Source organism: Sturnus vulgaris, chromosome 4, assembly GCF_052056855.1.
Source record: "Sturnus vulgaris isolate bStuVul1 chromosome 4, bStuVul1.hap1, whole genome shotgun sequence".
Taxonomy (NCBI): Eukaryota; Metazoa; Chordata; class Aves; order Passeriformes; family Sturnidae; genus Sturnus; species Sturnus vulgaris.
The window spans coordinates 13,245,162-13,259,460 of NC_142246.1; the positions used below are offsets into that span (position 1 = coordinate 13,245,162).

General features: G+C 40.1%; 1 long non-coding RNA gene across 4 annotated transcripts in view; it reads left to right on the forward strand.

Annotated features, from left to right (window-relative positions):
* LOC148223883 (uncharacterized) overlaps positions 1 to 14,299 on the forward strand; it is a 182,418-nt gene that overhangs the window by 147,245 nt on the left and 20,874 nt on the right. For 3 of the 4 annotated variants that reach the window (XR_015803023.1, XR_015803024.1, XR_015803025.1), the window contains one exon: positions 12,918 to 13,034. The exons of the other annotated variant lie outside the window; for it this stretch is intronic. This is a non-coding gene — a long non-coding RNA (uncharacterized LOC148223883). The remainder of the gene's footprint in view (positions 1 to 12,917; positions 13,035 to 14,299) is intronic. 4 annotated transcript variants of the gene reach the window in all.

Sequence of the window (14,299 nt, forward strand, 5' to 3'; positions counted from 1 at the left end):
ATTTAAAATTCTTCTGACTTTCTCGTCTGTGGGAGTAGCACACTGTCTACATGCAGGCTGACTGACTGGCAGTCATGGATAGGCTTGGTAATAAAAATAAATGATAATGAAAATAGCACGGGTAACTGGCACAAAACACTGACCTGGGGGAGGGCCTCTCTTGTGTGTACTGACACCAGAATGCTGCTTCATTACTGCAGTATCTGCAAGTGGAGAGTAATTTCAGTACTGGCATCTTAAAAATGTTTTTAATGCATGCTTATGAAAAAAGTGAGCCCAGAGTTAGTGTTCATCTCTCTTCCTGTCTCAAAGGCTACTTTCAAATTTGATGTCAGTTTCATGGCAGTGTGACTAAGGAATTTCCTAAAAGTAATGAGTTCCAAATCAGGAATTTTTGAGGGAGATCTGGAGGAAGGCTGGCTATTGTGTACAGCAGTGTTCACTCTGTAGATCTTTGGTTTAGGGAAAATGGCCCTACAGGACTATTATTGTGACAATTTCATGAACCACAGGCTCCATGATTTATGTTGAAAGCTATCATGGGGGATAAATAAGCAAAGAAAAACCTGTATCTCAAATATATGTACATATCATCAGGGAGAAGAATGAGGAAAGGTGGTGAATTCTAAGTAAATTTAGAAATAGCTGGAGAGTTGGTGGGATGGAAAGATATGAAGGCTATCTTAAAAATGCGATATACACAATACAGCTCTAATTCTAAAACAGATATCAGACAGTTCTAAGTCTAAACAATAGAGAAGAGTAAGCTTGTGTACACAGAAGTGCAGTCTTATGAAACAAGAGAACTAGAGATAAATGATTTTTTTTCATGTCTATGTTGTATCACAGATAGTGAGTAGTTTTGCAGTTTAATTTGCTATTGTTTTCACTGTGTTTTCGTGTAGGAAAAAGACCACATTAAACCCCCTAAAATGGCCTACACCAGCCAATCCATTTATGTTATGGGACTGTGCTTGCTCACTCTCAAAACAACATACCTGTTCTTGTATTAAAAACCCTCAAGCATATACTAAAAGCTACCTTCTCCAAAGCTCCAGCTCTTCCTTAAGGGTGGACCAAGAAAGCTTTGTTTCTTTTGTTAGAACTGTAAAATAAAACAATCCGGGCTGAAAAGGATCCCTGGCAGTCACCTAGCTTTGTTGGAAGCAGGTTAACCTAGGTCAGTATTTAGGCTTGTCCATCCATTTTCTGAGTAGTATCTTCAAGGGTGGAGATTATGAATCCTTTGTGGACAACCTGGTCTAGTATTTGACCGGACTTCTGCTGGAAAATTTTTTCCTTACATGTAAATAGAATTTCCAGTCTGTTTCCTTTGTGTCTTTTTCTATCACTGGATATTTCCAAGAGATTTTGCCTATGTCCTTTCTGTATCCTTCTATTCAATATTTATTGGTGGTTAAGAGCTCTCTTTATCCTTCTCAAGGCTGAACAAACCCAGTTCTCTTGGCCTCTCCTCATAATTATTGCAGGTCTTTGTCCAGGTTCATGAAGCTTGGACAGATAAGGTGTGACAAAGATCGAGTGCACTACAGCCCAAGCTGTCAGGTTTGTCCTGAATTCAACTTTTCCTAAGTGTAGCAGAGTTAATTTCCAGCTCAAAAGAAGTAAACAGAGATATGAACAGGAGTCTATTCCTCCACTCGTTGCCTTGCTGTTATGACATTTCCTTGTCACTGTTTAATTAAATAGACCTGTCCGAGGTCTGTCCCCAGAACCACAATTTAAATGCATGTACAGTTGTATTGCCAGAACATTCCCTAGAAAGCTCTGGGCCCAGATCAACCTTTATGCTCTCAAATATTTGCCATGAACTGACTGTTCAGAAGTTACCCTGGGCCAGGAATCTAGTCAATAGCTAGTCAAGACATCATTACACATCTTGGCATAGTGTTTGACAGGAACATGGGCTGTTTCATGCCAGCTGGCCACAGGGCTAGTGAATGGTCCCACACACAAATAATTTATGGGTGGAGCTGTAATTCTTGACACTGCTACAGCAATTGAAGGTAGCTTCAGTCCAGTGTAAGACATCTCTGCTGAAAAAGCATTGAAAGAGGGTAGTGAACTGGAGCATGTGGGAATTGAGTGAAATTGAATGGGCAATACCAGGAAAGTATGCTTTGAAGAGAAGCACATAAATCTTTCTTTAGGATTCTTTTAATGACCGGTTTTTTTCCACCAAGAAACTCTCTTTTAAGCTGAGCAGGATGCAAGGAAAGGAAAGATAGGAACAGTTGAACATTTAAGATAATTCATGTTTCAGGGGATTTACAGCTTTCAACTCAAACTTTTTTCCTTGCAGTTGACTCATTGGCCACTAGGTTATGTTGTTTTTGCATTTCAGCACAACTTTATGAAAAGTCATGCACATTAGGCTGAATAACCTTGATTCCAGAATAAATGTACTAGACAAAAACTATCTATGTCTGATTTCCTTGGTTTCCTTGGGTTTTTTTTTCTCTACATTCAGATTAATACTTAAATATTGAGAGTATGTGTAATGGAACATTCTAAAACCCAGACATTGGTTATGGAACCACCTCACATTCTATTTGTAAAGAAAGAATTCTGGAAATACTATGAGAAGCAAGAAAATATCAACCACATATCAGAGTTGATTTGGTATCCAGTATTATGATCTGATCAGATCAGATCTGATCTGATGGCTTACCCTGCTGTGAGCAAGAGATTGGAGTAGAGACCCTCTGATCATAATGATTCTGTGATTATCATAATTATTAGCTGCAGCCAAGTTCACACAAATGGTATAACAAAGGGGAATGACATCACTTGGGAGCTGATTTTATGAGCTGTCTGCAAGTGCTGAGTCCTTTTAACTCTTACTTATTTTGACAGAAGGTGAGATAACTCTGCAAGTTCATAGAATCACAGGATCATAGAATGGTTTGGGTTGGAAAGAGCATATAAAGGTTATCTAGTCCAACTCCTGCAATGAGCAACTCGATCAAGTTGCTCAGTGCCCTGGCCAGCCTGACCTTAAATATTTCCAGGGATGGGGCATCCACCACCTTGCTGGGCAACCTGCTTCAGTGTTTTGCCACCCTCACCATAAAAAACGTCATTCTTATATCTAGTTTAAATCTACCCAATTTTAGTTTAAAGCTGTTACTTCTTGTCCTACCACAACAGGCCCTTCTAAAAAGTTTGTCCCCATCTTTCTTTAAAACCTGCTCTAAATACTGGGAATTTGCTAAAAGGTCACCTCTGAGCCTTCTGCAAGTTGAAAATCCCCAACTTTCTCAGCCTTTCTTCACAGGACAAGTGTTTCAGCTCTCTGATAATTCTTATGGCCTTTCTCTGGACATCTCAATTCTTAGATATTTAATTCATGAAGTTGTCTTCCTCTACTTTCAGAATGTCTAAAATTACACTAGGTGTAATGAAGTAACAAACTCTCCAACTAAGGATTTTCCTAAAAGCAGTTCTAGTTGTGGTAAATTGAGAATGTTCAGATTGATTATGGGAAAAATTACTGATGGGCATTTAATTCTGCATGAATCACCAAGCTGGGGAGGCTTAGGGTTAGTAGAGATGATACAGTGATACAAAATATATATATATATATATATATATATATATAATGGGTAAGTACCTGATTATCATGGGCAATTCTAGCTTTTCTGTACTTTCTAGATCTTTAGACAGATATTGAGGCAACTGAGAACCAGGGGTTTGTGCTACTTACAGTCTTGTTGACAGAAGAGATAACATAACCTACCCAGAGAGAATTTTCCTTCTGATATCAGTGACATTTTGACTTGGAGCCATTTACAACCTTGTTGTGGTTTAACCCCAGTCAGCAGCCAAGCCCCATACAGCCATTCACTCACTCACTCCCCTACCAGTAGGATTGGGGAGAAAATTGGAAGGGTAAAAACTGGAAAAAGCATGAGTTGAGATAAAGACAGTTTAATAGGGAAAACAAAAGCCACACACAAGCAGAGCAAACCAAGGAATTATGCCACTGCTTCCCATGAGCAGGCAGGTGCTCAGCCATCTCCAGGAGAGCAGGGCCACATCACACGTAACCATGACTTGAGAAGACAAAGGCCACCACTCCAAACATCCCCCAGTTCCTTTTTCTTCCTCCCACTTTATACACTGAGCATGATGTCACATGGTCTGGAATATCCCTTTGGTCAGTTTGGGTCACCTGTCCTGGCTGTGTCTCCTCCCACCCTCCCATGCACCCTCAGCTTCCTCACCAGTGTGATAGTGCAAAAAGCAGAAAAGGCTTTGGCTCTGTGTAAGCTCTGCTCAGCAATAACAAAAACATCTCTGTATTATCAGCTCTGTGTTCAGCACAAATCCAAAACACAGCCCCATGCCAGCCACTGTGAAGACAATTAATTCCACCCCAGCTGAAACCAGCACAAAGCTGAACCACAGAAAACCTATATAAAATATCCTGGTTAGTATACATGACAAAAATAGTAATTTAAATTAGTAATATATATTGATTGCAGGAATAAATAAAACACAGAGTTCAGTGGCTGGAGGAGTGTCACACAAAGCTGTTCTCACAGAGGCTGTAGGCTGACAGCACTTCTTTCAGTGCTGTCATGGTCCACTTTCCTTCATCAGGTTAATTATCCCTGACGGTCTTCCTTTTCTTCATACTTTTGTACCTACCACAATTTCTGCAGCTGGAGTGAACTGTCTCAGATGATGATCAGTTCAAATCTTTTTCCTGAGTTATTCTTAACCTGGCCAGTTCTCTGATTCACTGCTCAGCTGCACAGATACTGGTATGACTGAGTGGGCAGTGCTGAGATAAGGTATGACCATGCCATCACAGGGGGAAAAGGTGAGGCCATTAAAGCAGAAATACTGTTACAGCAAAATAATCTGGTTGAATGACAGTCTGAAAATATGGTCCAATGGCAGTTTAAAACAATCTGAAGCAGAGCTTATTTGTTTTTTTTAAGAGAGAAGTGTAACTCAGCTTGTGGCATGAGTTTATTCTGGTGGCTCATGGTGCAGTCATGCAAGGAAGGAAGAGGAATGCTCTGCTTTGGAACAGATGTTATCAGGATATACTCCCGTGGAATCCTGTCTTTTGTCATCAAAATCATCAGGAGGATTTACCAGCTGGTGAAGTACTGGATATAGCATTTTTCCAAACCAAAGGGTTGATACAGTCCTTAAGTAAAAGGGGGAAATTAAAAATTATCTCCTGTTTAAGTCTGAGGTAAGTGTATCTCTGATTGGATAGATTCAGATCAGTTAAAGGTATTTCAACTACTGAACAAACTTCTCATCTCCTCAGCACATTGGTCGAGTTTGTCCTCAGGAGAAATGGGGCTGCATTAGAAATTGCATGTGCAGTTTTAAAAGCTGGTATCACAGATGCTAGAAAAGAATGAAACACCTTTCAGTAATCACCCATAACCAGTGCAGGAGAGATAACAAATCTGATTATACAGGTAAATAAACCAAGGTATGTGGAGGCCCATGGGCCTGCCAAGGCTCCACCTGCAGACTTGCCCTGGAGGGATATCCCTTGAATGGGCTGTGATTAGCTTACCTCAACCCTCCTGGAAGGATGCTCCTTAGGTTGGCACACCTTTTCTTGTCATGGTGAATTATCCCCAAAAAGCTTCTGTTATCCCACCATGCCCTAGAACCCATGTTAATCCTTTGTAACCCACTGATCTTTCCCCCTTGGTACCACCCTTGCTTTCCCCCATAAAAACCCCAGTTTTCCCCCCAGTTCTTTGGGGAGCAGTCGTTCCTGGCTCCCTTCCCAGAGCTGCTGGATAATAAAGGAATCGCTGTGGAATCTCCATACAACGCTTCTGTCTCTCTGTCCCTGAGTCAGCCTGGGATGGCCTGGCAAGCAGAGCTGGAATCACTGAGCTGAGATCACTGAGAGCTGATCACTTGTGGCCACGGTCACCTCTTGCTGAGGCTTATCCAGCAGCTAGGAGACCTGCCAGAAGAGCCCTAGAAGGAAGTTCCTTGTGGGACTCTCTCTCTGGGAATGTTGGCGGCTTCCCAGGTCTGGAGCATCAGATCTCCACTGACCTCTTAGCAGCCAACAAAGGTACACATCCCAAAAAACTTCTGGCACTTAGTTAGGTCCAGCTGGAAACTATTAGCCTGAAAGAATGAAAAGTCTCACTTCCTTCCAGGAAATAAGACTGAATTGTCTCATTTGTTATCACTGAGCAGGAAGTTTTGAATGAATTTGAGGCTGTAAGTCATTTTGCCACTAAAAAATTATGAATGTTTGAGGTGGTGGTATCAGAAGCCCATAAGTTCTGATTCTGCAGCAGCCAGCAAACAACCTCACAGGGAAAATAATTTTTTAAAGATTTGACACACCAGATGCATTACTACAGTCTTTTGGTTTCAGCAAATTAGGAAAACCATTGATTCAGAACATTGCCAGCTACCACTAATTAATGGAATACTGTCTTCAAAGTTAATATTTGCACCTTTAAAGGGAGGTTATCATACCTGAAAAGATTCAGGAAAGAGCTATACAAATTAGTCAGTCTGAAGTATTCTAGTCAGCACAAGAGATTTAAACTCAGACTGACTTGGGAACAAAGGGTTCAAGAGAAGTTTTGCTATAAAAGTATGTACATAAGGAAGAAGTCTGAAGTAGATGCTTTTTTAAATTTAGCAGATGAAGCAAGTTATTGGACACTGAAGTGAGATAAATTCAAACTATGAACATGATGTGACTTATTTTTTAAACGGGCTGAATAATAAATCACTGAGCAGCTTAATTTTCTCCATCATTTATGTCCTATTAAGACTGGATCTGTTCTTGATAGATGTTCTTGCACATCCACTAATGCACTAGAAATACCTCAAAATGAAGGAAGATGTTCCCCTTTCCCCACTCTCTGTCCCCAAATCCAGCACTGTTCCTAGAATGGGCTGCTTGCTGTGGCAGGACTTTTTTTGTTGGGCCTGCTCATATCACAGCTGAGAGCTCTGGCTTGGGAATTGAACAGAATTGCTGCTGCTTTGCTGGCACAAGAGACTGGGCTTGCTCCTCAGGAGCACTGGGTTGGCTGTGGTAGCATGCTGTGTACCATGTGCTGAGCACCAAGCTGGAACACTTTGCATGTTCATTTACTTTCCAGGATAAAAATTAAAGGAAGAGCATGATTTTGGGTGACTCCTTATCCCAAATGGTATCATTGTATACTACAGCTTAGCCCTAAATGCTGGTAGAGAGGGAGAGTGTTAAGGCAGAGGTGAAACAGAGAACAGAACTAGTCTTGCCTTCTTGCATCAAAAATTATGTTTTGGTGTATACAAAATTTCTAGATGTTGGAAATCTGTCACCTTAATTAAGTTTTGCTGACTTACCATAGATGAGGAACTGTCCTTTTTATTTGTGTGTTCACTTCGTGATGTGCAGTCTCACTAGGAAAAAAATTTGGAAAAGCAACATGCATGAAAAGTACATTTACAGCTGTGTATCAAGTTAGGTGAAAAGATTGAATGGTTGAGACATAAGAGACCAATAGAAGGAAACTAGTCTTATTTAAACCTCTATTAATATTTTCAGAACTTGCAGCCTCTTAATGAAACATCCAGGGAATAAATTAAAATCAATAAGACAAAGACCACAAAGTAGCAGTAGTCTTTCTAGAATAACATTCATTCAGGACACTGCTGGCTGAAACTTGCTGGAACACATGGGAATATATTTAGTCAGTGAAAGTTTATTGAAAAACAATAAAGGTCCTCAAACAACTTGAAAAGGGAATGGGTTGCCAATTAGATTCAACTTTTCAAATAGCTTGTAGAATCATAGTCTCATTTAGGTTGAAAGAGACCTTTAAGACCATTAAGTCTAGCCATTAACCCAGCCCTGCCAAGCCCACCACTAAACCAAGTTCCAAAGCATCACACTTTTTGAACACTTACAGGGATGGTGATTTCACCACTTCTCTGTGCAGCCAATTCCAATGCTTGACAACCCTTTCTGTGAAGACATATTTCCTAATATCCAGTCGAAACCTACCCTGCTAATTTCTGCCATTCAGTTACTTGCTACCTGGGAGAAGAGACCCACCCTCACCTCACTACAAATTCCAGATAGTTCTAGAGAGGGACAAGGTCTTCCCTGAGCCTACTTTTTTCCAGGCTGAACATCCCCAGCTCCCTCAGCTGCTCCTCACAGGACCTGTGGTCCAGACTCTTCAATAGCTCCATTCCCTTCTCTGGACATGCTCCATCACCTCAATGTCCTTCCTGAACTGAGGGGCTCAGAACTGGCCCATCAATCCAGCCTGTTCAGATCACTTTGTAGAGTCTTTCCACACTTCAGCAGATCAGCACTTCTGCCCAACTTTGTGTCATCAGCAAACTGACAGAGGGTGCACTCAATATGCTTGTCCAGGTTGTCAGTCTTAAACAGGACTGGCCCCAGTACTGAGCCCTAGGGAACACCACTGGTGACCAGCTGGATGTGACTCCATCCAACCACCACTCTCTGAGCTTGGACATCCAGCCAATTTATTACCCAGTAAACAGTGTGGCTGTCCAAGTCAGAACGTTGTGGAAAACTGAGTCAAAGACTTTAGGAAAGGCCAGGAAGACACATTCACAGCCTTTCCCTCATCCACTAAATGGGCCACCTGGTCATAGAAGGAGATCAAATTGGTCAAGAAGGACATGTCATCACTGGTTTATGAAAGACATGTCCTTCTTGACCAACTTGATGGATCTCTTTTGCCCTCTTATGGCACTCAAGCTGATCTCTTCCCTGCCCTTCCCTGGCACTGAGGTCAGGATGACTGGGCTGTAATTCCTCATACCCTCCTTCTGCTCTTACCACTTTTACTGACCTCCAGTCATCTTGGACCCCCACAGTTAACCAGGACTGCTGGTAAATGATGGGGAGTGTCTTGGTGAGCCCTGCAGGCACTGTGTGCCTTCCAGCCCCATGGACTCCTCCAGGCCAAAGTGGCAAAGCAGGTCACCGACCATTTCCCCTTGGATTATGGGGATTTCATTCTCCTCCTTGTCCCTGTCTTCCAGCTCACAGGGCTGGATACAGGAGAACAACTGGCCTTGCTGTTAAGGACTGAGGCAAAGAAAGCATTAGGTACCTCACAGTTTTCCTCATTCTTTGTCATTATATTTCCCCACACATCCAGTAAAGGATGGAGATTGTCCTTAGCCCTTCTTTTATTGCCAATCTATTTATAGGAACCTTTGTAATATCATTTACAGTAGTTGCTGGATTTAGTTCTGTTTGGGCTTTGGTCCTTGTAATTTTCTCCCTGCATAACCTCACAACATCCCTGTAGTTCTCCTGAGTTTTCTGTTCCCCCTTCCAAAGGTCATATACTTTGTTTTTCCCTGAGTTCCAGGCAAAGCTCTGTTCAATCAGAGCTTCTTCTTCTGATCCAGAAGATCAATCAGATCTTCTTCTGGCCAATCTTCTTCCCCAAAGCTCATCTTTTGGCACAAGGATATGGACTGATACTGCAACTTTAAGATTTCCTTCTTGAAGACTGTCCAGAATTCCTAGACCACTTCAACCCACAGGACTCCCTCCGGATGGAGCCCCTCAACCAGTCAACAGGCCAAAATCTGCCCTCAGGAAGTCCAAGGTAGAAGTTCTGCTCCTCACTTCCCCGAGGATCAAAAACTATAATTTCATGATTGCTATAGGTTTTTTTTTTTTTTTTTTTTTTTTGCTTTCAGATTGTCAGATTGAGTTATTTTATGTATAATTCTAATAATAATTATTTTCTTTTTTCCCCTTCACTCTCCATTCCTCTTTTGACGAAGATAAGACATTTTCGGAGCCTCGAATTTCAGGCAGCTGAAATTTTCATTGGCCATTTTGTCTTTCATTTTGTTCTTTCTACATTTTCAGGATGGTATATCTAAATTTGTAATGTTGCATGTGCTATTTCATTTGCTGAAGGCAATCATTCTCATGATGAATTTGTATGTGTGGGATAAAAATATGCACATCAGCTTCATCAAGTGTTCCATTAAAATTGGACTACAGAACTCAATGAGACAGCAAGATGCAGTGGTAAATTTATGCTGAATTGCACAAATATTTGGATTTAGATACAAAATATATTTTCAAGCAATCAATTAATTTGATAACTGAAAACCTCTCTGTACTAAAGAAATAAGAAAGGGTCTTTCCTCTCAAAATTCTTGGGGAAAAATTATACAGTGAACCTGCTAAAGTGAAAATGGTTTTTCAACTAGTCCAAAGAATATGAGAAGTGGATAGAGAATAGCAGTACTGTGTTATAGAAGTTCCTTGGATTTCAAATTTTTTTTATTCCATATTAGAATTAAAGTACTTTTGGGGGGTTTTCTTTGAGAAGGAAATGGCACTTAAAATAGCATTTAAAAACTGCTTTTTTAGAGTAAGGCACGTCAGGTTTTGTCTTGTTTCCTCAGAACTTGAATCACAGAAACATAAGCTCACAATTTTGTTGAAACAGATTTGTCAGCTTTCCATATTCCTAAAATGTTCTAGCAGCTCTACTATGTAGGTGTTTAGTTAAATGTACCTTTTCTACATGGATATTCCAAGGAGACTTCAAGAAGTCAAAAATTCAGTTTAGAGGAGGGGTCTCTCTTCTGTTGTGTGTTTTTCAGAGACTGTCAACTTGAGAAAAACAACTAGATTTACAAAGAGAGACTGGTGATAAGATACAGTGATGACCTAAGGCATCAAATTGAAAATTGATTCTTCACTTACAATTACCTTTTCCATTTTGTGTTTGGAAGTTGTTTGTTCATCTAGAGTTGATAGAAAGATAACTGGACTGTAATATGCAGAATTGTTCTTATTTACACTGACTGAAGTTCACTACACTTCTATGTCCTGGCTGGTTTTGCCTCTCCTTTCTTTCTTTGGGCTCCAATTTTCTTTTTGCTTCATTTCTTCCTCTGAATAACCCAGCTTTTAAGTTGCCTTTGGCCATCTGTATTTTCTTGCATTCCCAAATGTGGCATTCTCCCTGGAAATACTGTATGTTCAGCTTTGACTGCTGGCAGCAAAGAAGACTACTCAATTCTGCTCACTGAAGCACCAGATCCACATGGCCATCAGGATGCAAAGAAATTTCACTTTGCTGCCAGCACTCAGAGCAAAAAGCTGCATCAAGAGAAACAACAAAAGCTGTAACTTCTAAAAGGATTTTCTGGAAAGAATTAGTTCATTTATATGATGTACCTTACATAATATCAAATGAAATAGCATAGCTGCTAGGCTATTTGGTTCATGATTGTTCTTATTCTTCATCAGCATTGTAGCAGTTACTACCCTCAGTAACTCATGCCATTTTAGTGGCATGAAACAATGCAGTTTGTAATATCAAAGCTTTCAAACCTTTTTCTACTATGGCCTGTCTGTGATACTACATAAGTTAATTAGTAACTTTGCTTCATTTTTCCTCATGTAAATGAACATACATAAATTTAAACATTGATAATATTCAAAATATGTTTAAAGGTTTTGCTGTGCTGGGGAAGATGACAGCAGCTTGTATGGATGTGTCAGAAGTGGAACAGCCAGCTCTGTTGGCAGCAAAGATCTCTGGTGGCTGCATAGGTGGCAGCATTAAGAGCCTTTTGGAGCCCAGGGAAATATTTGGTGGTGAAAATCTACCTAACATAGCTGCAGGGCTGTCAGTATAGGACTGAATTATGAAGCTGACCTACTTGAGTTACAAACAAAATGTGGAGCTTACACATCTCTTAGACTCCAATGACAAGTGTATTCTCCAATTCTTCCTTATAAATTAGGAACTTTATTTGGATTAGGCATGTCATACAGATGAATTTTTTGCCCTGTAACTGAATAAGTGCAGCTATTTCTGACAGAAATATGGAACCTCTTTTGGATTAACAGGATATTTGCTGCCCTCACACACCTAAGAGCCTTCTTCAGCCAAATCTCAATACAGAATTTGCATAAATTACAACTGGAAAGTAAACCATAGCCAAAGCAAATTATTTTCTCAAATGAGATGAAAATTAATGTAAATATTTTTGTGATGTTTGCTAGTCCCTGTCATGTTAGTGACTCCCTAACGGAAGATACAGTCTGCAACAGGACACTTAGGGAACTTAAGTCATATAGACGAGATAAAAAAATAATTGGTAGAAAGATGCTCTGCAGAAAGAAATAACCTCTACTCTTGTGTACTTTCAGTGATATCATTCTGCCATGGTGATGCAAGAGAAGGAAAATCAGAGTAGTCTAACCTAGGAAATGCAATTCCTGAATTACTTAATAACTGAATGTGTGGATTTAAATATAATTCGTTTTTAACTGAGTAATCCACAAAACCAAATTTCTAGAATTTTGAAATGGAGTCTTTTCAGAATCAGTAGCACACAAATGCATTCCTATATGTGAAGATGATGAGCCTTAAGAACTAGTTGACAGTGTAAATTATTGTTACTATTCCTAGTACAATAGCTTTTAGAAGACCCTTGCTCTGTCTTCCAGTAGGATACTACTCAATAAGTCTCTGCAGTGAAGAGAAAAGCCTTCTTGTAAAATCTAAAATGCTAAAATAAATAAGTTTTGAATGAAAAGAAAAAGGACTATCCCTATTTATTTGCATGGATAAGAGGCACAAGTTCTGCTGAACATTTTAAGAAAAATTGCCTAAAACCTCTTCCTTCCCCGTATGTAACTCACTGCAGGCATTTAAGCATCTGATGTTGTCTACAGTTTCACAGTTTCTTGGCTGAGTGAAGTATCAGAGTACCTATATAACATCTAAAAAGCTTTGGATCTATAAGGAGGATGGCTCCTAACCCATGGTCGTCTGTTACTAAGAACATTATGAGTCCAAAAGGAAAAAAGTGAGTCTTTTGAGTAATTGGGTTTTGTGAATTTGCCTCAATTTCAGGGTACCTGAACTGAACACCCCAAGCAGTCCTCCAAGCAGCAAGCTTCATTGAAGTTAGAGAAAGTCAGGAGAAGCTCAGCTCTAAGGTGCTGAGGAAATGGAGTACACTTAACAAAGGTACACTTAACAATACCATACTGTGTGACTGACATATAGTATTATTCTATTGTTTATGAGTCATATTTGGACTCATAAATCAGTGCTTGGCCCAGGCCAAGGAAAGAATCTTTTGCACAAAGGATGTTGACATAGATTCACTTGCACAAGGATTTGTTCGTGGAATCCGTAGCATTAACTGAAATGGTGAAAAAAAACAAAACAAAAAAAACAACTCAAAACCAAACAAAAGAGAACTGAGAGGTAATAAAGCTTCCCATCCATTCCTGGGCCATCTAGAATGAGACAAAGAAGGAAAAAGAGCTGTTCCCAGGTATGCATCCTCTTCTGGGTCTTTCACAGTGCAGCAGGGGCCCTTCACAGTCCTTTCCCCATGGTGATTATGCAGCTGTCATTAAACACAGACTCCCTTCCAGCAGTGCCTGCTCCAACAAGGGCACCTGCTGCACTCTGCTTAATAGCTCAGGGCTGTGCAGGCAATGTAATGTGAACCAAAAGCTGTAATAAAATGGTAGGAAAAGTGGGAGGAAGAAGAAATGAATCTCAGGCTCAGTTCCTGGCCCAGGGAATCTGAGCACCAAGCTTCAGAGCAAGCATCCAGCTTGCTGCCTGCACTGGCTCCAGACACCTGCAAGGTCCTGCAGTCGAAAATTTGTCTCAAAGAGTCACTGGAACATAGAAAAAGCTGCCATGTAGGAGTATCTAAAGGAATCATGGTCTTTTGGCCTCGTTAAACTAACTTATTCCATGTGTGCTACGCAAGGTCTCTTTTGCAGAAATAGCAAACTGAAACCTTTCCACGTGAGTTTAAATAAGCAGTGGGTGAACAAGGTACATGCAGACATTAAGCCACATGAATGCGTAGAAAGGCATCCATAAATGTACCCAAAATAATGATAAATTAGGCAGGAACTATTTATTTTCTTTTTAAATTAGTTGTGCAAATAATGTTTTCAATAGTCCTGATTACATTAACTTTCTACTTAAATTTCCCTTGAGACTGATCTCTTCTCCTCTCAGAACCAAATTTGTTTAGAACTTTTGGTCCCTGATGTTTTAAGCTTTTCAATCTTTGAATTTGTTCAACTAGTGAGAAATAAAATCCTTGCTACTGTAAAAGCCTCAAAAAATGTAGATAGGGAATCAGAGAAAAATAAAATATTGAATTATTAAACAGGGAAAGTAGTTTACATCACCTATTAGAGGCAGTGGAAAACACAGAAAAACAAAGAATTTTATTCCATACAAAATGGTATCTGTGTTTT